General features: G+C 44.4%; 45 non-coding genes across 45 annotated transcripts; 9 read left to right on the top strand and 36 right to left on the bottom strand.

The window, feature by feature from the left end:
• Positions 1-27: 27 nt before the first annotated feature.
• Positions 28-99, bottom strand: trnaq-cug (transfer RNA glutamine (anticodon CUG)). Its single transcript has one exon. It is a non-coding gene; the product is annotated as a tRNA-Gln (tRNA).
• Positions 100-215: 116 nt separating this feature from the next.
• Positions 216-298, bottom strand: trnal-cag (transfer RNA leucine (anticodon CAG)). The gene has a single exon. It is a non-coding gene; the product is annotated as a tRNA-Leu (tRNA).
• A 749-nt stretch (positions 299-1,047) lies between these two features.
• On the bottom strand, positions 1,048-1,119 carry trnaq-cug (transfer RNA glutamine (anticodon CUG)). Its single transcript has one exon. It is a non-coding gene; the product is annotated as a tRNA-Gln (tRNA).
• Positions 1,120-1,235: 116 nt separating this feature from the next.
• On the bottom strand, positions 1,236-1,318 carry trnal-cag (transfer RNA leucine (anticodon CAG)). Its single transcript has one exon. It is a non-coding gene; the product is annotated as a tRNA-Leu (tRNA).
• Positions 1,319-2,069: 751 nt separating this feature from the next.
• On the bottom strand, positions 2,070-2,141 carry trnaq-cug (transfer RNA glutamine (anticodon CUG)). Its single transcript has one exon. It is a non-coding gene; the product is annotated as a tRNA-Gln (tRNA).
• Positions 2,142-2,257: 116 nt separating this feature from the next.
• Positions 2,258-2,340, bottom strand: trnal-cag (transfer RNA leucine (anticodon CAG)). The gene has a single exon. It is a non-coding gene; the product is annotated as a tRNA-Leu (tRNA).
• A 758-nt stretch (positions 2,341-3,098) lies between these two features.
• On the bottom strand, positions 3,099-3,170 carry trnaq-cug (transfer RNA glutamine (anticodon CUG)). The gene has a single exon. It is a non-coding gene; the product is annotated as a tRNA-Gln (tRNA).
• Positions 3,171-3,286: 116 nt separating this feature from the next.
• trnal-cag (transfer RNA leucine (anticodon CAG)) lies at positions 3,287-3,369 on the bottom strand. Its single transcript has one exon. It is a non-coding gene; the product is annotated as a tRNA-Leu (tRNA).
• A 749-nt stretch (positions 3,370-4,118) lies between these two features.
• trnaq-cug (transfer RNA glutamine (anticodon CUG)) lies at positions 4,119-4,190 on the bottom strand. Its single transcript has one exon. It is a non-coding gene; the product is annotated as a tRNA-Gln (tRNA).
• Positions 4,191-4,306: 116 nt separating this feature from the next.
• On the bottom strand, positions 4,307-4,389 carry trnal-cag (transfer RNA leucine (anticodon CAG)). The gene has a single exon. It is a non-coding gene; the product is annotated as a tRNA-Leu (tRNA).
• Positions 4,390-5,140: 751 nt separating this feature from the next.
• Positions 5,141-5,212, bottom strand: trnaq-cug (transfer RNA glutamine (anticodon CUG)). Its single transcript has one exon. It is a non-coding gene; the product is annotated as a tRNA-Gln (tRNA).
• A 116-nt stretch (positions 5,213-5,328) lies between these two features.
• On the bottom strand, positions 5,329-5,411 carry trnal-cag (transfer RNA leucine (anticodon CAG)). Its single transcript has one exon. It is a non-coding gene; the product is annotated as a tRNA-Leu (tRNA).
• Positions 5,412-6,348: 937 nt separating this feature from the next.
• Positions 6,349-6,431, bottom strand: trnal-cag (transfer RNA leucine (anticodon CAG)). The gene has a single exon. It is a non-coding gene; the product is annotated as a tRNA-Leu (tRNA).
• Positions 6,432-6,726: 295 nt separating this feature from the next.
• trnaq-uug (transfer RNA glutamine (anticodon UUG)) lies at positions 6,727-6,798 on the top strand. The gene has a single exon. It is a non-coding gene; the product is annotated as a tRNA-Gln (tRNA).
• A 383-nt stretch (positions 6,799-7,181) lies between these two features.
• On the bottom strand, positions 7,182-7,253 carry trnaq-cug (transfer RNA glutamine (anticodon CUG)). Its single transcript has one exon. It is a non-coding gene; the product is annotated as a tRNA-Gln (tRNA).
• Positions 7,254-7,369: 116 nt separating this feature from the next.
• Positions 7,370-7,452, bottom strand: trnal-cag (transfer RNA leucine (anticodon CAG)). The gene has a single exon. It is a non-coding gene; the product is annotated as a tRNA-Leu (tRNA).
• A 939-nt stretch (positions 7,453-8,391) lies between these two features.
• Positions 8,392-8,474, bottom strand: trnal-cag (transfer RNA leucine (anticodon CAG)). The gene has a single exon. It is a non-coding gene; the product is annotated as a tRNA-Leu (tRNA).
• A 295-nt stretch (positions 8,475-8,769) lies between these two features.
• Positions 8,770-8,841, top strand: trnaq-uug (transfer RNA glutamine (anticodon UUG)). The gene has a single exon. It is a non-coding gene; the product is annotated as a tRNA-Gln (tRNA).
• Positions 8,842-9,233: 392 nt separating this feature from the next.
• trnaq-cug (transfer RNA glutamine (anticodon CUG)) lies at positions 9,234-9,305 on the bottom strand. Its single transcript has one exon. It is a non-coding gene; the product is annotated as a tRNA-Gln (tRNA).
• A 116-nt stretch (positions 9,306-9,421) lies between these two features.
• On the bottom strand, positions 9,422-9,504 carry trnal-cag (transfer RNA leucine (anticodon CAG)). Its single transcript has one exon. It is a non-coding gene; the product is annotated as a tRNA-Leu (tRNA).
• Positions 9,505-10,262: 758 nt separating this feature from the next.
• On the bottom strand, positions 10,263-10,334 carry trnaq-cug (transfer RNA glutamine (anticodon CUG)). Its single transcript has one exon. It is a non-coding gene; the product is annotated as a tRNA-Gln (tRNA).
• Positions 10,335-10,450: 116 nt separating this feature from the next.
• On the bottom strand, positions 10,451-10,533 carry trnal-cag (transfer RNA leucine (anticodon CAG)). Its single transcript has one exon. It is a non-coding gene; the product is annotated as a tRNA-Leu (tRNA).
• Positions 10,534-11,293: 760 nt separating this feature from the next.
• Positions 11,294-11,365, bottom strand: trnaq-cug (transfer RNA glutamine (anticodon CUG)). The gene has a single exon. It is a non-coding gene; the product is annotated as a tRNA-Gln (tRNA).
• A 116-nt stretch (positions 11,366-11,481) lies between these two features.
• Positions 11,482-11,564, bottom strand: trnal-cag (transfer RNA leucine (anticodon CAG)). Its single transcript has one exon. It is a non-coding gene; the product is annotated as a tRNA-Leu (tRNA).
• A 2,802-nt stretch (positions 11,565-14,366) lies between these two features.
• Positions 14,367-14,438, top strand: trnaq-uug (transfer RNA glutamine (anticodon UUG)). Its single transcript has one exon. It is a non-coding gene; the product is annotated as a tRNA-Gln (tRNA).
• A 382-nt stretch (positions 14,439-14,820) lies between these two features.
• Positions 14,821-14,892, bottom strand: trnaq-cug (transfer RNA glutamine (anticodon CUG)). The gene has a single exon. It is a non-coding gene; the product is annotated as a tRNA-Gln (tRNA).
• A 116-nt stretch (positions 14,893-15,008) lies between these two features.
• On the bottom strand, positions 15,009-15,091 carry trnal-cag (transfer RNA leucine (anticodon CAG)). Its single transcript has one exon. It is a non-coding gene; the product is annotated as a tRNA-Leu (tRNA).
• Positions 15,092-15,386: 295 nt separating this feature from the next.
• Positions 15,387-15,458, top strand: trnaq-uug (transfer RNA glutamine (anticodon UUG)). Its single transcript has one exon. It is a non-coding gene; the product is annotated as a tRNA-Gln (tRNA).
• Positions 15,459-15,841: 383 nt separating this feature from the next.
• trnaq-cug (transfer RNA glutamine (anticodon CUG)) lies at positions 15,842-15,913 on the bottom strand. Its single transcript has one exon. It is a non-coding gene; the product is annotated as a tRNA-Gln (tRNA).
• Positions 15,914-16,029: 116 nt separating this feature from the next.
• Positions 16,030-16,112, bottom strand: trnal-cag (transfer RNA leucine (anticodon CAG)). Its single transcript has one exon. It is a non-coding gene; the product is annotated as a tRNA-Leu (tRNA).
• Positions 16,113-16,407: 295 nt separating this feature from the next.
• trnaq-uug (transfer RNA glutamine (anticodon UUG)) lies at positions 16,408-16,479 on the top strand. The gene has a single exon. It is a non-coding gene; the product is annotated as a tRNA-Gln (tRNA).
• Positions 16,480-16,862: 383 nt separating this feature from the next.
• trnaq-cug (transfer RNA glutamine (anticodon CUG)) lies at positions 16,863-16,934 on the bottom strand. Its single transcript has one exon. It is a non-coding gene; the product is annotated as a tRNA-Gln (tRNA).
• A 116-nt stretch (positions 16,935-17,050) lies between these two features.
• Positions 17,051-17,133, bottom strand: trnal-cag (transfer RNA leucine (anticodon CAG)). The gene has a single exon. It is a non-coding gene; the product is annotated as a tRNA-Leu (tRNA).
• Positions 17,134-17,428: 295 nt separating this feature from the next.
• On the top strand, positions 17,429-17,500 carry trnaq-uug (transfer RNA glutamine (anticodon UUG)). The gene has a single exon. It is a non-coding gene; the product is annotated as a tRNA-Gln (tRNA).
• A 383-nt stretch (positions 17,501-17,883) lies between these two features.
• On the bottom strand, positions 17,884-17,955 carry trnaq-cug (transfer RNA glutamine (anticodon CUG)). The gene has a single exon. It is a non-coding gene; the product is annotated as a tRNA-Gln (tRNA).
• Positions 17,956-18,071: 116 nt separating this feature from the next.
• On the bottom strand, positions 18,072-18,154 carry trnal-cag (transfer RNA leucine (anticodon CAG)). Its single transcript has one exon. It is a non-coding gene; the product is annotated as a tRNA-Leu (tRNA).
• Positions 18,155-18,449: 295 nt separating this feature from the next.
• Positions 18,450-18,521, top strand: trnaq-uug (transfer RNA glutamine (anticodon UUG)). The gene has a single exon. It is a non-coding gene; the product is annotated as a tRNA-Gln (tRNA).
• A 383-nt stretch (positions 18,522-18,904) lies between these two features.
• trnaq-cug (transfer RNA glutamine (anticodon CUG)) lies at positions 18,905-18,976 on the bottom strand. The gene has a single exon. It is a non-coding gene; the product is annotated as a tRNA-Gln (tRNA).
• A 116-nt stretch (positions 18,977-19,092) lies between these two features.
• Positions 19,093-19,175, bottom strand: trnal-cag (transfer RNA leucine (anticodon CAG)). The gene has a single exon. It is a non-coding gene; the product is annotated as a tRNA-Leu (tRNA).
• Positions 19,176-19,470: 295 nt separating this feature from the next.
• On the top strand, positions 19,471-19,542 carry trnaq-uug (transfer RNA glutamine (anticodon UUG)). Its single transcript has one exon. It is a non-coding gene; the product is annotated as a tRNA-Gln (tRNA).
• Positions 19,543-19,934: 392 nt separating this feature from the next.
• trnaq-cug (transfer RNA glutamine (anticodon CUG)) lies at positions 19,935-20,006 on the bottom strand. The gene has a single exon. It is a non-coding gene; the product is annotated as a tRNA-Gln (tRNA).
• A 116-nt stretch (positions 20,007-20,122) lies between these two features.
• On the bottom strand, positions 20,123-20,205 carry trnal-cag (transfer RNA leucine (anticodon CAG)). Its single transcript has one exon. It is a non-coding gene; the product is annotated as a tRNA-Leu (tRNA).
• A 760-nt stretch (positions 20,206-20,965) lies between these two features.
• Positions 20,966-21,037, bottom strand: trnaq-cug (transfer RNA glutamine (anticodon CUG)). Its single transcript has one exon. It is a non-coding gene; the product is annotated as a tRNA-Gln (tRNA).
• Positions 21,038-21,153: 116 nt separating this feature from the next.
• Positions 21,154-21,236, bottom strand: trnal-cag (transfer RNA leucine (anticodon CAG)). Its single transcript has one exon. It is a non-coding gene; the product is annotated as a tRNA-Leu (tRNA).
• A 296-nt stretch (positions 21,237-21,532) lies between these two features.
• On the top strand, positions 21,533-21,604 carry trnaq-uug (transfer RNA glutamine (anticodon UUG)). The gene has a single exon. It is a non-coding gene; the product is annotated as a tRNA-Gln (tRNA).
• The last annotated feature ends 227 nt before the right edge of the window (positions 21,605-21,831 follow it).

Raw genomic sequence — 21,831 nt, 5'->3', positions numbered from 1 at the left:
ACTTTCAACCTGGAATGCCTCAAAACCAGGTCCCACCGAGATTTGAACTCGGATTGCTGGATTCAGAGTCCAGAGTGCTAACCATTACACCATGGAACCAATGTAAAGCAACCTGAAATAGCAGTGAAACAATTTTTTGCGTGTTGCAGTTAAAGGGCAGATAACCGGATAAAGAGGGCATAAAGAAAATACAGTTGCAAGGAAAAGCACAAGTGTGTCAGAAGTGGAATTCGAACCCACGCCTCCAGAGGAGACTGCAACCTGAACGCAGCGCCTTAGACCGCTCGGCCATCCTGACTGCATCACCTATGCTTGTCCTAGCTTACGAGGTCAAATTTAGTATAGGAATCTATTCTAAGAAACAACTGTATGTTTACACTTGAGGGTTGGCTCATGGTGATTGAGACTCTTTATATCTGTTTCAATATTGGGCCAACAAACCTGAATGCTGAGGGGCTGTGAAAGCTACATGATCAAAGGACTTGTGAGAGATTGGCATCTTGGTCTGCTAGCCAACCATCAACTGGCAACTTTCCAGTACTTTTGTCCTGCAATGAAAAAAAAATAAAACACTTGACGTAATGATTCCACTGGTTCCGTGGCTTAATGGTTAGCACTCTGGACTTTGAATCCAGTGATCTGACTTCAAGTCTTGGTGGAACCTAGTGATGAGGTACAGGGCAGTGTGGAGATTCACTGAAAATGTTCTTGTTTCAGTGGTGATTGCCAGGTAGCTACTTTTTTTTTCCCATACCCTAAATCAATTATTTCAAAAGGCCTTGTGTTGGACTTTGCTTTGGAATGTGTTTTTGCAGCTTAACAACTGTCCTGTAAGCAATTTCAACAAGAGTAATGTCCTTTTAATGAAGAGTGCTACAAACTGTTTATGCGGCAATCTAAGTGTAACAACTCTCGTACGGCCTGTGCTAACAGAAGGTAAGGAGATCATATGGCACCCTTTAGGAGGATTGGATGACTTCCCCTCAAGGTCTCCCTGGACCATCATGGCCCCTGTAACAGACTTTCAACCTGGAATGCCTCAAAACCAGGTCCCACCGAGATTTGAATTCGGATCGCTGGATTCAGAGTCCAGAGTGCTAACCATTACACCATGGAACCAATGTAAAGCAACCTGAAATAGCAGTGAAACAATTTTTTGCGTGTTGCAGTTAAAGGGCAGATAAACGGATAAAGAGGGCATACAGAAAATACAGTTGCAAGGAAAAGCACAAGTGTGTCAGAAGTGGGATTCGAACCCACGCCTCCAGAGGAGACTGCGACCTGAACGCAGCGCCTTAGACCGCTCGGCCATCCTGACTGCATCACCTATGCTTGTCCTAGCTTACGAGGTCAAATTTAGTATAGGAATCTATTCTAAGAAACAACTGTATGTTTACACTTGAGGGTTGGCTCATGGTGATTGAGACTCTTTATATCTGTTTCAATATTGGGCCAACAAACCTGAATGCTGAGGGGCTGTGAAAGCTACATGATCAAAGGACTTGTGAGAGATTGGCATCTTGGTCTGCTAGCCAACCATCAACTGGCAACTTTCCAGTACTTTTGTCCTGCAATGAAAACAATAAATAAAACACTTGACGTAATGAATCCACTGGTTCCGTGGTGTAATGGTTAGCACTCTGGACTTTGAATCCAGTGATCTGACTTCAAGTCTTGGTGGAACCTAGTGATGAGGTACAGGGCAGTGTGGAGATTCACTGAAAATGTTCTTGTTTCAGTGGTGATTGCCAGGTAGCTACTTTTTTTTTCCCATACCCTAAATCAATTATTTCAAAAGGCCTTGTGTTGGACTTTGCTTTGGAATGTGTTTTTGCAGCTTAACAACTGTCCTGTAAGCAATTTCAACGAGAGTAATGTCCTTTTAATGAAGAGTGCTACAAACTGTTTATGCGGCAATCTAAGTGTAACAACTCTCGTACGGCCTGTGCTAACAGAAGGTAAGGAGATCATATGGCACCCTTTAGGAGGATTGGATGACTTCCCCTCAAGGTCTCCCTGGACCATCATGGCCCCTGTAACAGACTTTCAACCTGGAATGCCTCAAAACCAGGTCCCACCGAGATTTGAACTCGGATCGCTGGATTCAGAGTCCAGAGTGCTAACCATTACACCATGGAACCAATGTAAAGCAACCTGAAATAGCAGTGAAACAATTTTTTGCGTGTTGCAGTTAAAGGGCAGATAACCGGATAAAGAGGGCATAAAGAAAATACAGTTGCAAGGAAAAGCACAAGTGTGTCAGAAGTGGAATTCGAACCCACGCCTCCAGAGGAGACTGCGACCTGAACGCAGCGCCTTAGACCGCTCGGCCATCCTGACTGCATCACCTATGCTTGTCCTAGCTTACGAGGTCAAATTTAGTATAGGAATCTATTCTAAGAAACAACTGTATGTTTACACTTGAGGGTTGGCTCATGGTGATTGAGACTCTTTATATCTGTTTCAATATTGGGCCAACAAACCTGAATGCTGAGGGGCTGTGAAAGCTACATGATCAAAGGACTTGTGAGAGATTGGCATCTTGGTCTGCTAGCCAACCATCAACTGGCAACTTTCCAGTACTTTTGTCCTGCAATGAAAAAAAAATAAAACACTTGACGTAATGATTCCACTGGTTCCGTGGCTTAATGGTTAGCACTCTGGACTTTGAATCCAGTGATCTGACTTCAAGTCTTGGTGGAACCTAGTGATGAGGTACAGGGCAGTGTGGAGATTCACTGAAAATGTTCTTGTTTCAGTGGTGATTGCCATGTAGCTACTTTTTTTTTCCCATACCCTAGATCAATTATTTCGAAAGGCCTTGTGTTGGACTTTGCTTTGGAATGTGTTTTTGCAGCTTAACAACTGTCCTGTAAGCAATTTCAACGAGAGTAATGTCCTTTTAATGAAGAGTGCTACAAACTGTTTATGCGGCAATCTAAGTGTAACAACTCTCGTACGGCCTGTGCTAACAGAAGGTAAGGAGATCATATGGCACCCTTTAGGAGGATTGGATGACTTCCCCTCAAGGTCTCCCTGGTCTCCCTGGACCATCATGGCCCCTGTAACAGACTTTCAACCTGGAATGCCTCAAAACCAGGTCCCACCGAGATTTGAACTCGGATTGCTGGATTCAGAGTCCAGAGTGCTAACCATTACACCATGGAACCAATGTAAAGCAACCTGAAATAGCAGTGAAACAATTTTTTGCGTGTTGCAGTTAAAGGGCAGATAACCGGATAAAGAGGGCATAAAGAAAATACAGTTGCAAGGAAAAGCACAAGTGTGTCAGAAGTGGAATTCGAACCCACGCCTCCAGAGGAGACTGCAACCTGAACGCAGCGCCTTAGACCGCTCGGCCATCCTGACTGCATCACCTATGCTTGTCCTAGCTTACGAGGTCAAATTTAGTATAGGAATCTATTCTAAGAAACAACTGTATGTTTACACTTGAGGGTTGGCTCATGGTGATTGAGACTCTTTATATCTGTTTCAATATTGGGCCAACAAACCTGAATGCTGAGGGGCTGTGAAAGCTACATGATCAAAGGACTTGTGAGAGATTGGCATCTTGGTCTGCTAGCCAACCATCAACTGGCAACTTTCCAGTACTTTTGTCCTGCAATGAAAAAAAAATAAAACACTTGACGTAATGATTCCACTGGTTCCGTGGCTTAATGGTTAGCACTCTGGACTTTGAATCCAGTGATCTGACTTCAAGTCTTGGTGGAACCTAGTGATGAGGTACAGGGCAGTGTGGAGATTCACTGAAAATGTTCTTGTTTCAGTGGTGATTGCCAGGTAGCTACTTTTTTTTTCCCATACCCTAAATCAATTATTTCAAAAGGCCTTGTGTTGGACTTTGCTTTGGAATGTGTTTTTGCAGCTTAACAACTGTCCTGTAAGCAATTTCAACAAGAGTAATGTCCTTTTAATGAAGAGTGCTACAAACTGTTTATGCGGCAATCTAAGTGTAACAACTCTCGTACGGCCTGTGCTAACAGAAGGTAAGGAGATCATATGGCACCCTTTAGGAGGATTGGATGACTTCCCCTCAAGGTCTCCCTGGACCATCATGGCCCCTGTAACAGACTTTCAACCTGGAATGCCTCAAAACCAGGTCCCACCGAGATTTGAATTCGGATCGCTGGATTCAGAGTCCAGAGTGCTAACCATTACACCATGGAACCAATGTAAAGCAACCTGAAATAGCAGTGAAACAATTTTTTGCGTGTTGCAGTTAAAGGGCAGATAAACGGATAAAGAGGGCATACAGAAAATACAGTTGCAAGGAAAAGCACAAGTGTGTCAGAAGTGGGATTCGAACCCACGCCTCCAGAGGAGACTGCGACCTGAACGCAGCGCCTTAGACCGCTCGGCCATCCTGACTGCATCACCTATGCTTGTCCTAGCTTACGAGGTCAAATTTAGTATAGGAATCTATTCTAAGAAACAACTGTATGTTTACACTTGAGGGTTGGCTCATGGTGATTGAGACTCTTTATATCTGTTTCAATATTGGGCCAACAAACCTGAATGCTGAGGGGCTGTGAAAGCTACATGATCAAAGGACTTGTGAGAGATTGGCATCTTGGTCTGCTAGCCAACCATCAACTGGCAACTTTCCAGTACTTTTGTCCTGCAATGAAAACAATAAATAAAACACTTGACGTAATGAATCCACTGGTTCCGTGGTGTAATGGTTAGCACTCTGGACTTTGAATCCAGTGATCTGACTTCAAGTCTTGGTGGAACCTAGTGATGAGGTACAGGGCAGTGTGGAGATTCACTGAAAATGTTCTTGTTTCAGTGGTGATTGCCAGGTAGCTACTTTTTTTTTCCCATACCCTAAATCAATTATTTCAAAAGGCCTTGTGTTGGACTTTGCTTTGGAATGTGTTTTTGCAGCTTAACAACTGTCCTGTAAGCAATTTCAACGAGAGTAATGTCCTTTTAATGAAGAGTGCTACAAACTGTTTATGCGGCAATCTAAGTGTAACAACTCTCGTACGGCCTGTGCTAACAGAAGGTAAGGAGATCATATGGCACCCTTTAGGAGGATTGGATGACTTCCCCTCAAGGTCTCCCTGGACCATCATGGCCCCTGTAACAGACTTTCAACCTGGAATGCCTCAAAACCAGGTCCCACCGAGATTTGAACTCGGATCGCTGGATTCAGAGTCCAGAGTGCTAACCATTACACCATGGAACCAATGTAAAGCAACCTGAAATAGCAGTGAAACAATTTTTTGCGTGTTGCAGTTAAAGGGCAGATAACCGGATAAAGAGGGCATAAAGAAAATACAGTTGCAAGGAAAAGCACAAGTGTGTCAGAAGTGGAATTCGAACCCACGCCTCCAGAGGAGACTGCGACCTGAACGCAGCGCCTTAGACCGCTCGGCCATCCTGACTGCATCACCTATGCTTGTCCTAGCTTACGAGGTCAAATTTAGTATAGGAATCTATTCTAAGAAACAACTGTATGTTTACACTTGAGGGTTGGCTCATGGTGATTGAGACTCTTTATATCTGTTTTAATATTGGGCCAACAAACCTGAATGCTGAGGGGCTGTGAAAGCTACATGATCAAAGGACTTGTGAGAGATTGGCATCTTGGTCTGCTAGCCAACCATCAACTGGCAACTTTCCAGTACTTTTGTCCTGCAATGAAAAAAAAATAAAACACTTGACGTAATGATTCCACTGGTTCCGTGGCTTAATGGTTAGCACTCTGGACTTTGAATCCAGTGATCTGACTTCAAGTCTTGGTGGAACCTAGTGATGAGGTACAGGGCAGTGTGGAGATTCACTGAAAATGTTCTTGTTTCAGTGGTGATTGCCAGGTAGCTACTTTTTTTTTCCCATACCCTAAATCAATTATTTCAAAAGGCCTTGTGTTGGACTTTGCTTTGGAATGTGTTTTTGCAGCTTAACAACTGTCCTGTAAGCAATTTCAACGAGAGTAATGTCCTTTTAATGAAGAGTGCTACAAACTGTTTATGCGGCAATCTAAGTGTAACAACTCTCGTACGGCCTGTGCTAACAGAAGGTAAGGAGATCATATGGCACCCTTTAGGAGGATTGGATGACTTCCCCTCAAGGTCTCCCTGGACCATCATGGCCCCTGTAACAGACTTTCAACCTGGAATGCCTCAAAACCAGGTCCCACCGAGATTTGAATTTGGATCGCTGGATTCAGAGTCCAGAGTGCTAACCATTACACCATGGAACCAATGTAAAGCAACCTGAAATAGCAGTGAAACAATTTTTTGCGTGTTGCAGTTAAAGGGCAGATAAACGGATAAAGAGGGCATACAGAAAATACAGTTGCAAGGAAAAGCACAAGTGTGTCAGAAGTGGGATTCGAACCCACGCCTCCAGAGGAGACTGCGACCTGAACGCAGCGCCTTAGACCGCTCGGCCATCCTGACTGCATCACCTATGCTTGTCCTAGCTTACGAGGTCAAATTTAGTATAGGAATCTATTCTAAGAAACGACTGTATGTTTACACTTGAGGGTTGGCTCATGGTGATTGAGACTCTTTATATCTGTTTCAATATTGGGCCAACAAACCTGAATGCTGAGGGGCTGTGAAAGCTACATGATCAAAGGACTTGTGAGAGATTGGCATCTTGGTCTGCTAGCCAACCATCAACTGGCAACTTTCCAGTACTTTTGTCCTGCAATGAAAAAAAAAAAAAAACACTTGACATAATGATTCCACTGGTTCCATGGTGTAATGGCTAGCACTCTGGACTTTGAATCCAGTGATCCGAGTTCAAGTCTCGGTGGAACCTAGTGATGTGGTATAGGGCAGTGTGGAGATTCACTGAAAATGTTCTTGTTTCAGTGGTGATTGCCATGTAGCTACTTTTTTTTCCCCATACCCTAGATCAATTATTTCGAAAGGCCTTGTGTTGGACTTTGCTTTGGAATGTGTTTTTGCAGCTTAACAACTGTCCTGTAAGCAATTTCAACGAGAGTAATGTCCTTTTAATGAAGAGTGCTACAAACTGTTTATGCGGCAATCTAAGTGTAACAACTCTCGTACGGCCTGTGCTAACAGAAGGTAAGGAGATCATATGGCACCCTTTAGGAGGATTGGATGACTTCCCCTCAAGGTCTCCCTGGACCATCATGGCCCCTGTAACAGACTTTCAACCTGGAATGCCTCAAAACCAGGTCCCACCGAGATTTGAATTCGGATCGCTGGATTCAGAGTCCAGAGTGCTAACCATTACACCATGGAACCAATGTAAAGCAACCTGAAATAGCAGTGAAACAATTTTTTGCGTGTTGCAGTTAAAGGGCAGATAAACGGATAAAGAGGGCATACAGAAAATACAGTTGCAAGGAAAAGCACAAGTGTGTCAGAAGTGGGATTCGAACCCACGCCTCCAGAGGAGACTGCGACCTGAACGCAGCGCCTTAGACCGCTCGGCCATCCTGACTGCATCACCTATGCTTGTCCTAGCTTACGAGGTCAAATTTAGTATAGGAATCTATTCTAAGAAACAACTGTATGTTTACACTTGAGGGTTGGCTCATGGTGATTGAGACTCTTTATATCTGTTTCAATATTGGGCCAACAAACCTGAATGCTGAGGGGCTGTGAAAGCTACATGATCAAAGGACTTGTGAGAGATTGGCATCTTGGTCTGCTAGCCAACCATCAACTGGCAACTTTCCAGTACTTTTGTCCTGCAATGAAAACAATAAATAAAACACTTGACGTAATGAATCCACTGGTTCCGTGGTGTAATGGTTAGCACTCTGGACTTTGAATCCAGTGATCTGACTTCAAGTCTTGGTGGAACCTAGTGATGAGGTACAGGGCAGTGTGGAGATTCACTGAAAATGTTCTTGTTTCAGTGGTGATTGCCAGGTAGCTACTTTTTTTTTCCCATACCCTAAATCAATTATTTCAAAAGGCCTTGTGTTGGACTTTGCTTTGGAATGTGTTTTTGCAGCTTAACAACTGTCCTGTAAGCAATTTCAACGAGAGTAATGTCCTTTTAATGAAGAGTGCTACAAACTGTTTATGCGGCAATCTAAGTGTAACAACTCTCGTACGGCCTGTGCTAACAGAAGGTAAGGAGATCATATGGCACCCTTTAGGAGGATTGGATGACTTCCCCTCAAGGTCTCCCTGGACCATCATGGCCCCTGTAACAGACTTTCAACCTGGAATGCCTCAAAACCAGGTCCCACCGAGATTTGAATTTGGATCGCTGGATTCAGAGTCCAGAGTGCTAACCATTACACCATGGAACCAATGTAAAGCAACCTGAAATAGCAGTGAAACAATTTTTTGCGTGTTGCAGTTAAAGGGCAGATAAACGGATAAAGAGGGCATACAGAAAATACAGTTGCAAGGAAAAGCACAAGTGTGTCAGAAGTGGGATTCGAACCCACGCCTCCAGAGGAGACTGCGACCTGAACGCAGCGCCTTAGACCGCTCGGCCATCCTGACTGCATCACCTATGCTTGTCCTAGCTTACGAGGTCAAATTTAGTATAGGAATCTATTCTAAGAAACAACTGTATGTTTACACTTGAGGGTTGGCTCATGGTGATTGAGACTCTTTATATCTGTTTCAATATTGGGCCAACAAACCTGAATGCTGAGGGGCTGTGAAAGCTACATGATCAAAGGACTTGTGAGAGATTGGCATCTTGGTCTGCTAGCCAACCATCAACTGGCAACTTTCCAGTACTTTTGTCCTGCAATGAAAAAAAAAAAAAAACACTTGACATAATGATTCCACTGGTTCCATGGTGTAATGGCTAGCACTCTGGACTTTGAATCCAGTGATCCGAGTTCAAGTCTCGGTGGAACCTAGTGATGTGGTATAGGGCAGTGTGGAGATTCACTGAAAATGTTCTTGTTTCAGTGGTGATTGCCATGTAGCTACTTTTTTTTTCCCATACCCTAGATCAATTATTTCGAAAGGCCTTGTGTTGGACTTTGCTTTGGAATGTGTTTTTGCAGCTTAACAACTGTCCTGTAAGCAATTTCAACGAGAGTAATGTCCTTTTAATGAAGAGTGCTACAAACTGTTTATGCGGCAATCTAAGTGTAACAACTCTCGTACGGCCTGTGCTAACAGAAGGTAAGGAGATCATATGGCACCCTTTAGGAGGATTGGATGACTTCCCCTCAAGGTCTCCCTGGTCTCCCTGGACCATCATGGCCCCTGTAACAGACTTTCAACCTGGAATGCCTCAAAACCAGGTCCCACCGAGATTTGAACTCGGATCGCTGGATTCAGAGTCCAGAGTGCTAACCATTACACCATGGAACCAATGTAAAGCAACCTGAAATAGCAGTGAAACAATTTTTTGCGTGTTGCAGTTAAAGGGCAGATAACCGGATGAAGAGGGCATAAAGAAAATACAGTTGCAAGGAAAAGCACAAGTGTGTCAGAAGTGGAATTCGAACCCACGCCTCCAGAGGAGACTGCGACCTGAACGCAGCGCCTTAGACCGCTCGGCCATCCTGACTGCATCACCTATGCTTGTCCTAGCTTACGAGGTCAAATTTAGTATAGGAATCTATTCTAAGAAACAACTGTATGTTTACACTTGAGGGTTGGCTCATGGTGATTGAGACTCTTTATATCTGTTTCAATATTGGGCCAACAAACCTGAATGCTGAGGGGCTGTGAAAGCTACATGATCAAAGGACTTGTGAGAGATTGGCATCTTGGTCTGCTAGCCAACCATCAACTGGCAACTTTCCAGTACTTTTGTCCTGCAATGAAAAAAAAATAAAACACTTGACGTAATGATTCCACTGGTTCCGTGGCTTAATGGTTAGCACTCTGGACTTTGAATCCAGTGATCTGACTTCAAGTCTTGGTGGAACCTAGTGATGAGGTACAGGGCAGTGTGGAGATTCACTGAAAATGTTCTTGTTTCAGTGGTGATTGCCATGTAGCTACTTTTTTTTCCCCATACCCTAGATCAATTATTTCGAAAGGCCTTGTGTTGGACTTTGCTTTGGAATGTGTTTTTGCAGCTTAACAACTGTCCTGTAAGCAATTTCAACGAGAGTAATGTCCTTTTAATGAAGAGTGCTACAAACTGTTTATGCGGCAATCTAAGTGTAACAACTCTCGTACGGCCTGTGCTAACAGAAGGTAAGGAGATCATATGGCACCCTTTAGGAGGATTGGATGACTTCCCCTCAAGGTCTCCCTGGTCTCCGGGGACCATCATGGCCCCTGTAACAGACTTTCAACCTGGAATGCCTCAAAACCAGGTCCCACCGAGATTTGAACTCGGATTGCTGGATTCAGAGTCCAGAGTGCTAACCATTACACCATGGAACCAATGTAAAGCAACCTGAAATAGCAGTGAAACAATTTTTTGCGTGTTGCAGTTAAAGGGCAGATAACCGGATAAAGAGGGCATAAAGAAAATACAGTTGCAAGGAAAAGCACAAGTGTGTCAGAAGTGGGATTCGAACCCACGCCTCCAGAGGAGACTGCGACCTGAACGCAGCGCCTTAGACCGCTCGGCCATCCTGACTGCATCACCTATGCTTGTCCTAGCTTACGAGGTCAAATTTAGTATAGGAATCTATTCTAAGAAACAACTGTATGTTTACACTTGAGGGTTGGCTCATGGTGATTGAGACTCTTTATATCTGTTTTAATATTGGGCCAACAAACCTGAATGCTGAGGGGCTGTGAAAGCTACATGATCAAAGGACTTGTGAGAGATTGGCATCTTGGTCTGGTAGCCAACCATCAACTGGCAACTTTCCAGTACTTTTGTCCTGCAATGAAAACAATAAATAAAACACTTGACGTAATGAATCCACTGGTTCCGTGGTGTAATGGTTAGCACTCTGGACTTTGAATCCAGTGATCTGACTTCAAGTGTTGGTGGAACCTAGTGATGAGGTACAGGGCAGTGTGGAGATTCACTGAAAATGTTCTTGTTTCAGTGGTGATTGCCAGGTAGCTACTTTTTTTTTCCCATACCCTAAATCAATTATTTCAAAAGGCCTTGTGTTGGACTTTGCTTTGGAATGTGTTTTTGCAGCTTAACAACTGTCCTGTAAGCAATTTCAACGAGAGTAATGTCCTTTTAATGAAGAGTGCTACAAACTGTTTATGCGGCAATCTAAGTGTAACAACTCTCGTACGGCCTGTGCTAACAGAAGGTAAGGAGATCATATGGCACCCTTTAGGAGGATTGGATGACTTCCCCTCAAGGTCTCCCTGGTCTCCCTGGACCATCATGGCCCCTGTAACAGACTTTCAACCTGGAATGCCTCAAAACCAGGTCCCACCGAGATTTGAACTCGGATCGCTGGATTCAGAGTCCAGAGTGCTAACCATTACACCATGGAACCAATGTAAAGCAACCTGAAATAGCAGTGAAACAATTTTTTGCGTGTTGCAGTTAAAGGGCAGATAACCGGATAAAGAGGGCATAAAGAAAATACAGTTGCAAGGAAAAGCTTAAGTGTGTCAGAAGTGGGATTCGAACCCACGCCTCCAGAGGAGACTGCGACCTGAACGCAGCGCCTTAGACCGCTCGGCCATCCTGACTGCATCACCTATGCTTGTCCTAGCTTACGAGGTCAAATTTAGTATAGGAATCTATTCTAAGAAACAACTGTATGTTTACACTTGAGGGTTGGCTCATGGTGATTGAGACTCTTTATATCTGTTTTGAGATGAGATGAGATTCAACTTTATTGTCATTACACATATACAGGTATAGAGTAACGAAATGAGGTTTGGCATCTCACCAGAAGTGCAAATAAGCAGAAAGTGCAAGAGTCTGTGCTATGTACAGTAATTGAGTGCAAGAGTCTGTGCTATGTACAGTAATTCTGTGCTATGTACAGTGATTCTGTGCTATGTACAGTAATTGCAAAATTTACAGATGTAGCCAAAAAAAAGTGAATTATGAGGTATATCTGGATGGCTGGCTTAATGGGATGCAATAAAAATAAATAAATGCTATAAATAAGTAATGCTACAAAATAAGTGTGTTCTTAGGATTATAATATACAGATTAAGATGCAGTGAGCATCTATACTAATAATATACAGATTAAGATGCAGTGAGCATGCTATACTAATAATGTACAGATTAAGATGCAATGAGCATGCTATACTAATAATGTACAGATTAAGATGCAGTGAGCATGCTATACTAATAATGTACAGATTAAGATGCAGTGAGCATGCTATACTAATAATATACAGAATAAGATGCGGTGAGCATGCTATACTAATAATTTACAGATTAAGATGCAGTGAGCATGTTATACAGTTTACAGATAATTTACAGAATATGAACGTACTATAATACAATAATACAGATGGATGAGAGATGTGTGTGTGTGACCAGGAGGAGAGGTGGGGGGATGATGGGTGTGAGGTGATATGGAGGGGAAAGGGGGGTCAGCAGGGTGCGGAGAGAGAGAGGGAGAGAGAGAGAGAGAGACAGAATACAGAGTTCGAATACAGGGAGAGAGAGAGACAGAATACAGAGTTCGGGGAGTGAGGTGATATGGAGGGGAAAGGGGGGTCAGCAGGGTGCGGAGAGAGAGAGGGAGAGAGAGAGAGAGACAGAGTTCAGAGTTCGGGGGGTAGAGTTCAGTAGAGAAACAGCTCTGGGGAAAAAGCTGTTCCTCAGTCTGCTGGTTCTGGTCCGGAGGCTTCTGAAGCGCCTGCCGGAGGGCAGGAGGGTAAACAGTCTGTGGGCAGGGTGGGAGGAGTCTTTAAGAATGCCGTGAGCTCGCCGCAGACAGCGTGTTCTTTGGACATCCTCAATGGCCGGAAGTGGACACCTTGTGATGCGCTGGGCGGTTTTTACCACCCGCTGTAGCGCCTTACGGTCTGCGACAGAGCAGTTTCCGTACCAGACTGAGACACTGCTGGTCAGGATGCTCTCGATCACACAGCGGTAGAAGTTCATCAGTACAGCTGAAGACAGGTGGTGTCTCTTCAGTGTCCTCAGGAAAAAGAGGCGTTGATGAGCCTTCTTAACCAGACTGGAGGTGTTAGTGGACCAGGAGAGGTCCTCTGTGATGTGGGTTCCCAGGAACTTGAAGCTGGAGACACGTTCAACAGCCATCCCGTTGATGTGAATGGGGTTGTGCGTGCTTCCTCTTTCTCTCCTGAAGTCCACGATGATCTCCTTCGTCTTGCTGGTGTTGAGGAGCAGGTTGTTGTCAGCACACCAGGCGGCCAGATGCTGTACCTCCTCCCTGTAGGCCGTGTCATCGTTGTTGCTGATGAGGCCAATCACCGCTGTATCGTCTGCAAACTTGATGATGGTGTTGGATCCATGTACAGGTCTGCAGTCGTGGGTGAAGAGGGAGTAGAGGAATGGACTCAGCACACAGCCCTGTGGTACGCCTGTGTTGAGTGTGATGGTGGTGGAGCAGGTGTGTCCTGACCTAACATACTGGGGTCTGTTGGTCAGAAAGTCCATTATCCAGTGACGGAGGGAGGTGTTGAAGCCCAGGTCTCCGAGTTTAGTGTTCAACTTGGAGGGGATGACAGAGTTGAATGCTGAGCTAAAATCAACAAACAGCATTCGTGCGTATGTGTTGTTATTGTCCAGATGAGTGAGCACAGAGTGCAGCGCAGTGGAGACTGCATCCTCTGTACTCCTATTGCTGCGGTAGGCAAACTGGAATGGGTCCAGTGTGGGTGGGAGGCAGTTTTTCAGGTGTGCTAGGACCAGTCGCTCAAAGCACTTCATTATGATGGGTGTGAGTGCCACAGGGCGGTAGTCGTTCAGGCCTGTCGGGCTGGAGTGTTTCGGCACTGGGACAATGGAGGTGGCTTTGAAGCATGCTGGCACAGCTGCTTGGGCGAGGGACAGGTTGAAGATGTCCGTGAAAACCTCAGTGAGCTGCTCCGCACATGCTCTAAGCACACGCCCGGGGGTGCCGTCTGGACCAGCAGCCTTTCGAGCGTTGATCCGGCTCAGTGCAGCGTGGACGTCTGTAGAGGTGAGTGAGAGGGGCTGGTTGTCTGCAGGAAGTCTGGTCGTGGTCTGTGTCTCTCTGTTGTCTCTATCGAAACGAGCATAAAAGTGATTTAGCTCGTTCAGGAAGGAGACATCTGTGGTTATCGGGGTGGAGTTTCTGGGTTTATAGTCACTGATGGCCTGGATGCCCTGCCACATGCGTCTGGGGTCGGAGTTGGAGAAGTGTTCCAATATTGGGCCAACAAACCTGAATGCTGAGGGGCTGTGAAAGCTACATGATCAAAGGACTTGTGAGAGATTGGCATCTTGGTCTGCTAGCCAACCATCAACTGGCAACTTTCCAGTACTTTTGTCCTGCAATGAAAAAAAAAAAAAAACACTTGACATAATGATTCCACTGGTTCCATGGTGTAATGGCTAGCACTCTGGACTTTGAATCCAGTGATCCGAGTTCAAGTCTTGGTGGAACCTAGTGATGTGGTATAGGGCAGTGTGGAGATTCACTGAAAATGTTCTTGTTTCAGTGGTGATTGCCATGTAGCTACTTTTTTTTCCCATACCCTAGATCAATTATTTCGAAAGGCCTTGTGTTGGACTTTGCTTTGGAATGTGTTTTTGCAGCTTAACAACTGTCCTGTAAGCAATTTCAACGAGAGTAATGTCCTTTTAATGAAGAGTGCTACAAACTGTTTATGCGGCAATCTAAGTGTAACAACTCTCGTACGGCCTGTGCTAACAGAAGGTAAGGAGATCATATGGCACCCTTTAGGAGGATTGGATGACTTCCCCTCAAGGTCTCCCTGGACCATCATGGCCCCTGTAACAGACTTTCAACCTGGAATGCCTCAAAACCAGGTCCCACCGAGATTTGAATTCGGATCGCTGGATTCAGAGTCCAGAGTGCTAGCCATTACACCATGGAACCAATGTAAAGCAACCTGAAATAGCAGTGAAACAATTTTTTGCGTGTTGCAGTTAAAGGGCAGATAAACGGATAAAGAGGGCATACAGAAAATACAGTTGCAAGGAAAAGCACAAGTGTGTCAGAAGTGGGATTCGAACCCACGCCTCCAGAGGAGACTGCGACCTGAACGCAGCGCCTTAGACCGCTCGGCCATCCTGACTGCATCACCTATGCTTGTCCTAGCTTACGAGGTCAAATTTAGTATAGGAATCTATTCTAAGAAACAACTGTATGTTTACACTTGAGGGTTGGCTCATGGTGATTGAGACTCTTTATATCTGTTTCAATATTGGGCCAACAAACCTGAATGCTGAGGGGCTGTGAAAGCTACATGATCAAAGGACTTGTGAGAGATTGGCATCTTGGTCTGCTAGCCAACCATCAACTGGCAACTTTCCAGTACTTTTGTCCTGCAATGAAAAAAAAAAAAAAACACTTGACATAATGATTCCACTGGTTCCATGGTGTAATGGCTAGCAATCTGGACTTTGAATCCAGTGATCCGAGTTCAAGTCTCGGTGGAACCTAGTGATGTGGTATAGGGCAGTGTGGAGATTCACTGAAAATGTTCTTGTTTCAGTGGTGATTGCCATGTAGCTACTTTTTTTTTCCCATACCCTAGATCAATTATTTCGAAAGGCCTTGTGTTGGACTTTGCTTTGGAATGTGTTTTTGCAGCTTAACAACTGTCCTGTAAGCAATTTCAACGAGAGTAATGTCCTTTTAATGAAGAGTGCTACAAACTGTTTATGTGGCAATCTAAGTGTAACAACTCTCGTACGGCCTGTGCTAACAGAAGGTAAGGAGATCATATGGCACCCTTTAGGAGGATTGGATGACTTCCCCTCAAGGTCTCCCTGGACCATCATGGCCCCTGTAACAGACTTTCAACCTGGAATGCCTCAAAACCAGGTCCCACCGAGATTTGAATTCGGATCGCTGGATTCAGAGTCCAGAGTGCTAACCATTACACCATGGAACCAATGTAAAGCAACCTGAAATAGCAGTGAAACAATTTTTTGCGTGTTGCAGTTAAAGGGCAGATAAACGGATAAAGAGGGCATACAGAAAATACAGTTGCAAGGAAAAGCACAAGTGTGTCAGAAGTGGGATTCGAACCCACGCCTCCAGAGGAGACTGCGACCTGAACGCAGCGCCTTAGACCGCTCGGCCATCCTGACTGCATCACCTATGCTTGTCCTAGCTTACGAGGTCAAATTTAGTATAGGAATCTATTCTAAGAAACAACTGTATGTTTACACTTGAGGGTTGGCTCATGGTGATTGAGACTCTTTATATCTGTTTCAATATTGGGCCAACAAACCTGAATGCTGAGGGGCTGTGAAAGCTACATGATCAAAGGACTTGTGAGAGATTGGCATCTTGGTCTGCTAGCCAACCATCAACTGGCAACTTTCCAGTACTTTTGTCCTGCAATGAAAAAAAAAAAAAAACACTTGACATAATGATTCCACTGGTTCCATGGTGTAATGGCTAGCAATCTGGACTTTGAATCCAGTGATCCGAGTTCAAGTCTCGGTGGAACCTAGTGATGTGGTATAGGGCAGTGTGGAGATTCACTGAAAATGTTCTTGTTTCAGTGGTGATTGCCATGTAGCTACTTTTTTTTTCCCATACCCTAGATCAATTATTTCGAAAGGCCTTGTGTTGGACTTTGCTTTGGAATGTGTTTTTGCAGCTTAACAACTGTCCTGTAAGCAATTTCAACGAGAGTAATGTCCTTTTAATGAAGAGTGCTACAAACTGTTTATGCGGCAATCTAAGTGTAACAACTCTCGTACGGCCTGTGCTAACAGAAGGTAAGGAGATCATATGGCACCCTTTAGGAGGATTGGATGACTTCCCCTCAAGGTCTCCCTGGACCATCATGGCCCCTGTAACAGACTTTCAACCTGGAATGCCTCAAAACCAGGTCCCACCGAGATTTGAATTCGGATCGCTGGATTCAGAGTCCAGAGTGCTAACCATTACACCATGGAACCAATGTAAAGCAACCTGAAATAGCAGTGAAACAATTTTTTGCGTGTTGCAGTTAAAGGGCAGATAAACGGATAAAGAGGGCATACAGAAAATACAGTTGCAAGGAAAAGCACAAGTGTGTCAGAAGTGGGATTCGAACCCACGCCTCCAGAGGAGACTGCGACCTGAACGCAGCGCCTTAGACCGCTCGGCCATCCTGACTGCATCACCTATGCTTGTCCTAGCTTACGAGGTCAAATTTAGTATAGGAATCTATTCTAAGAAACAACTGTATGTTTACACTTGAGGGTTGGCTCATGGTGATTGAGACTCTTTATATCTGTTTCAATATTGGGCCAACAAACCTGAATGCTGAGGGGCTGTGAAAGCTACATGATCAAAGGACTTGTGAGAGATTGGCATCTTGGTCTGCTAGCCAACCATCAACTGGCAACTTTCCAGTACTTTTGTCCTGCAATGAAAAAAAAAAAAAAACACTTGACATAATGATTCCACTGGTTCCATGGTGTAATGGCTAGCAATCTGGACTTTGAATCCAGTGATCCGAGTTCAAGTCTCGGTGGAACCTAGTGATGTGGTATAGGGCAGTGTGGAGATTCACTGAAAATGTTCTTGTTTCAGTGGTGATTGCCATGTAGCTACTTTTTTTTTCCCATACCCTAGATCAATTATTTCGAAAGGCCTTGTGTTGGACTTTGCTTTGGAATGTGTTTTTGCAGCTTAACAACTGTCCTGTAAGCAATTTCAACGAGAGTAATGTCCTTTTAATGAAGAGTGCTACAAACTGTTTATGCGGCAATCTAAGTGTAACAACTCTCGTACGGCCTGTGCTAACAGAAGGTAAGGAGATCATATGGCACCCTTTAGGAGGATTGGATGACTTCCCCTCAAGGTCTCCCTGGACCATCATGGCCCCTGTAACAGACTTTCAACCTGGAATGCCTCAAAACCAGGTCCCACCGAGATTTGAATTCGGATCGCTGGATTCAGAGTCCAGAGTGCTAACCATTACACCATGGAACCAATGTAAAGCAACCTGAAATAGCAGTGAAACAATTTTTTGCGTGTTGCAGTTAAAGGGCAGATAAACGGATAAAGAGGGCATACAGAAAATACAGTTGCAAGGAAAAGCACAAGTGTGTCAGAAGTGGGATTCGAACCCACGCCTCCAGAGGAGACTGCGACCTGAACGCAGCGCCTTAGACCGCTCGGCCATCCTGACTGCATCACCTATGCTTGTCCTAGCTTACGAGGTCAAATTTAGTATAGGAATCTATTCTAAGAAACAACTGTATGTTTACACTTGAGGGTTGGCTCATGGTGATTGAGACTCTTTATATCTGTTTCAATATTGGGCCAACAAACCTGAATGCTGAGGGGCTGTGAAAGCTACATGATCAAAGGACTTGTGAGAGATTGGCATCTTGGTCTGCTAGCCAACCATCAACTGGCAACTTTCCAGTACTTTTGTCCTGCAATGAAAAAAAAAAAAAAACACTTGACATAATGATTCCACTGGTTCCATGGTGTAATGGCTAGGACTCTGGACTTTGAATCCAGTGATCCGAGTTCAAGTCTCGGTGGAACCTAGTGATGTGGTATAGGGCAGTGTGGAGATTCACTGAAAATGTTCTTGTTTCAGTGGTGATTGCCATGTAGCTACTTTTTTTTTCCCATACCCTAGATCAATTATTTCGAAAGGCCTTGTGTTGGACTTTGCTTTGGAATGTGTTTTTGCAGCTTAACAACTGTCCTGTAAGCAATTTCAACGAGAGTAATGTCCTTTTAATGAAGAGTGCTACAAACTGTTTATGCGGCAATCTAAGTGTAACAACTCTCGTACGGCCTGTGCTAACAGAAGGTAAGGAGATCATATGGCACCCTTTAGGAGGATTGGATGACTTCCCCTCAAGGTCTCCCTGGACCATCATGGCCCCTGTAACAGACTTTCAACCTGGAATGCCTCAAAACCAGGTCCCACCGAGATTTGAATTCGGATCGCTGGATTCAGAGTCCAGAGTGCTAACCATTACACCATGGAACCAATGTAAAGCAACCTGAAATAGCAGTGAAACAATTTTTTGCATGTTGCAGTTAAAGGGCAGATAAACGGATAAAGAGGGCATACAGAAAATACAGTTGCAAGGAAAAGCACAAGTGTGTCAGAAGTGGGATTCGAACCCACGCCTCCAGAGGAGACTGCGACCTGAACGCAGTGCCTTAGACCGCTCGGCCATCCTGACTGCATCACCTATGCTTGTCCTAGCTTACGAGGTCAAATTTAGTATAGGAATCTATTCTAAGAAACAACTGTATGTTTACACTTGAGGGTTGGCTCATGGTGATTGAGACTCTTTATATCTGTTTCAATATTGGGCCAACAAACCTGAATGCTGAGGGGCTGTGAAAGCTACATGATCAAAGGACTTGTGAGAGATTGGCATCTTGGTCTGCTAGCCAACCATCAACTGGCAACTTTCCAGTACTTTTGTCCTGCAATGAAAAAAAAAAAAAAACACTTGACATAATGATTCCACTGGTTCCATGGTGTAATGGCTAGCACTCTGGACTTTGAATCCAGTGATCCGAGTTCAAGTCTTGGTGGAACCTAGTGATGAGGTACAGGGCAGTGTGGAGATTCACTGAAAATGTTCTTGTTTCAGTGGTGATTGCCATGTAGCTACTTTTTTTTTCCCATACCCTAGATCAATTATTTCAAAAGGCCTTGTGTTGGACTTTGCTTTGGAATGTGTTTTTGCAGCTTAACAACTGTCCTGTAAGCAATTTCAACGAGAGTAATGTCCTTTTAATGAAGAGTGCTACAAACTGTTTATGCGGCAATCTAAGTGTAACAACTCTCGTACGGCCTGTGCTAACAGAAGGTAAGGAGATCATATGGCACCCTTTAGGAGGATTGGATGACTTCCCCTCAAGGTCTCCCTGGTCTCCGTGGACCATCATGGCCCCTGTAACAGACTTTCAACCTGGAATGCCTCAAAACCAGGTCCCACCGAGATTTGAACTCGGATCGCTGGATTCAGAGTCCAGAGTGCTAACCATTACACCATGGAACCAATGTAAAGCAACCTGAAATAGCAGTGAAACAATTTTTTGCGTGTTGCAGTTAAAGGGCAGATAACCGGATAAAGAGGGCATAAAGAAAATACAGTTGCAAGGAAAAGCACAAGTGTGTCAGAAGTGGAATTCGAACCCACGCCTCCAGAGGAGACTGCGACCTGAACGCAGCGCCTTAGACCGCTCGGCCATCCTGACTGCATCACCTATGCTTGTCCTAGCTTACGAGGTCAAATTTAGTATAGGAATCTATTCTAAGAAACAACTGTATGTTTACACTTGAGGGTTGGCTCATGGTGATTGAGACTCTTTATATCTGTTTCAATATTGGGCCAACAAACCTGAATGCTGAGGGGCTGTGAAAGCTACATGATCAAAGGACTTGTGAGAGATTGGCATCTTGGTCTGCTAGCCAACCATCAACTGGCAACTTTCCAGTACTTTTGTCCTGCAATGAAAAAATAAAATAAAACACTTGACGTAATGATTCCACTGGTTCCGTGGCTTAATGGCTAGCACTCTGGACTTTGAATCCAGTGATCCGAGTTCAAGTCTCGGTGGAACCTAGTGATTTGGTATAGAGCAGTGTGGAGATTCACTGAAAATGTTCTTGTTTCAGTGGTGATTGCCATGTAGCTTCTTTTTTTTTCCCATACCCTAAATCAATTATTTCGAAAGGCCTTGTGTTGGACTTTGCTTTGGAATGTGTTTTTGCAGCTTAACAACTGTCCTGTAAGCAATTTCAACGAGAGTAATGTCCTTTTAATGAAGAGTGCTACAAACTGTTTATGCGGCAATCTAAGTGTAACAACTCTCGTACGGCCTGTGCTAACAGAAGGTAAGGAGATCATATGGCACCCTTTAGGAGGATTGGATGACTTCCCCTCAAGGTCTCCCTGGTCTCCCTGGACCATCATGGCCCCTGTAACAGACTTTCAACCTGGAATGCCTCAAAACCAGGTCCCACCGAGATTTGAACTCGGATCGCTGGATTCAGAGTCCAGAGTGCTAACCATTACACCATGGAACCAATGTAAAGCAACCTGAAATAGCAGTGAAACAATTTTTTGCGTGTTGCAGTTAAAGGGCAGATAACCGGATAAAGAGGGCATAAAGAAAATACAGTTGCAAGGAAAAGCACAAGTGTGTCAGAAGTGGAATTCGAACCCACGCCTCCAGAGGAGACTGCGACCTGAACGCAGCGCCTTAGACCGCTCGGCCATCCTGACTGCATCACCTATGCTTGTCCTAGCTTACGAGGTCAAATTTAGTATAGGAATCTATTCTAAGAAACAACTGTATGTTTACACTTGAGGGTTGGCTCATGGTGATTGAGACTCTTTATATCTGTTTCAATATTGGGCCAACAAACCTGAATGCTGAGGGGCTGTGAAAGCTACATGATCAAAGGACTTGTGAGAGATTGGCATCTTGGTCTGCTAGCCAACCATCAACTGGCAACTTTCCAGTACTTTTGTCCTGCAATGAAAAAATAAAATAAAACACTTGACGTAATGATTCCACTGGTTCCATGGTGTAATGGCTAGCACTCTGGACTTTGAATCCAGTGATCCGAGTTCAAGTCTCGGTGGAACCTAGTGATGTGGTATAGAGCAGTGTGGAGATTCACTGAAAATGTTCTTGTTTCAGTGGTGATTGCCATGTAGCTTCTTTTTTTTTCCCATACCCTAAATCAATTATTTCGAAAGGCCTTGTGTTGGACTTTGCTTTGGAATGTGTTTTTGCAGCTTAACAACTGTCCTGTAAGCAATTTCAACGAGAGTAATGTCCTTTTAATGAAGAGTGCTACAAACTGTTTATGCG

This window comes from Labrus bergylta, chromosome 23, assembly GCF_963930695.1.
Source record: "Labrus bergylta chromosome 23, fLabBer1.1, whole genome shotgun sequence".
NCBI lineage: Eukaryota > Metazoa > Chordata > Actinopteri > Labriformes > Labridae > Labrus > Labrus bergylta.
Note: the sequence above shows the minus strand (reverse complement) of the source record. Positions and strands in the feature narration are given on the sequence as shown.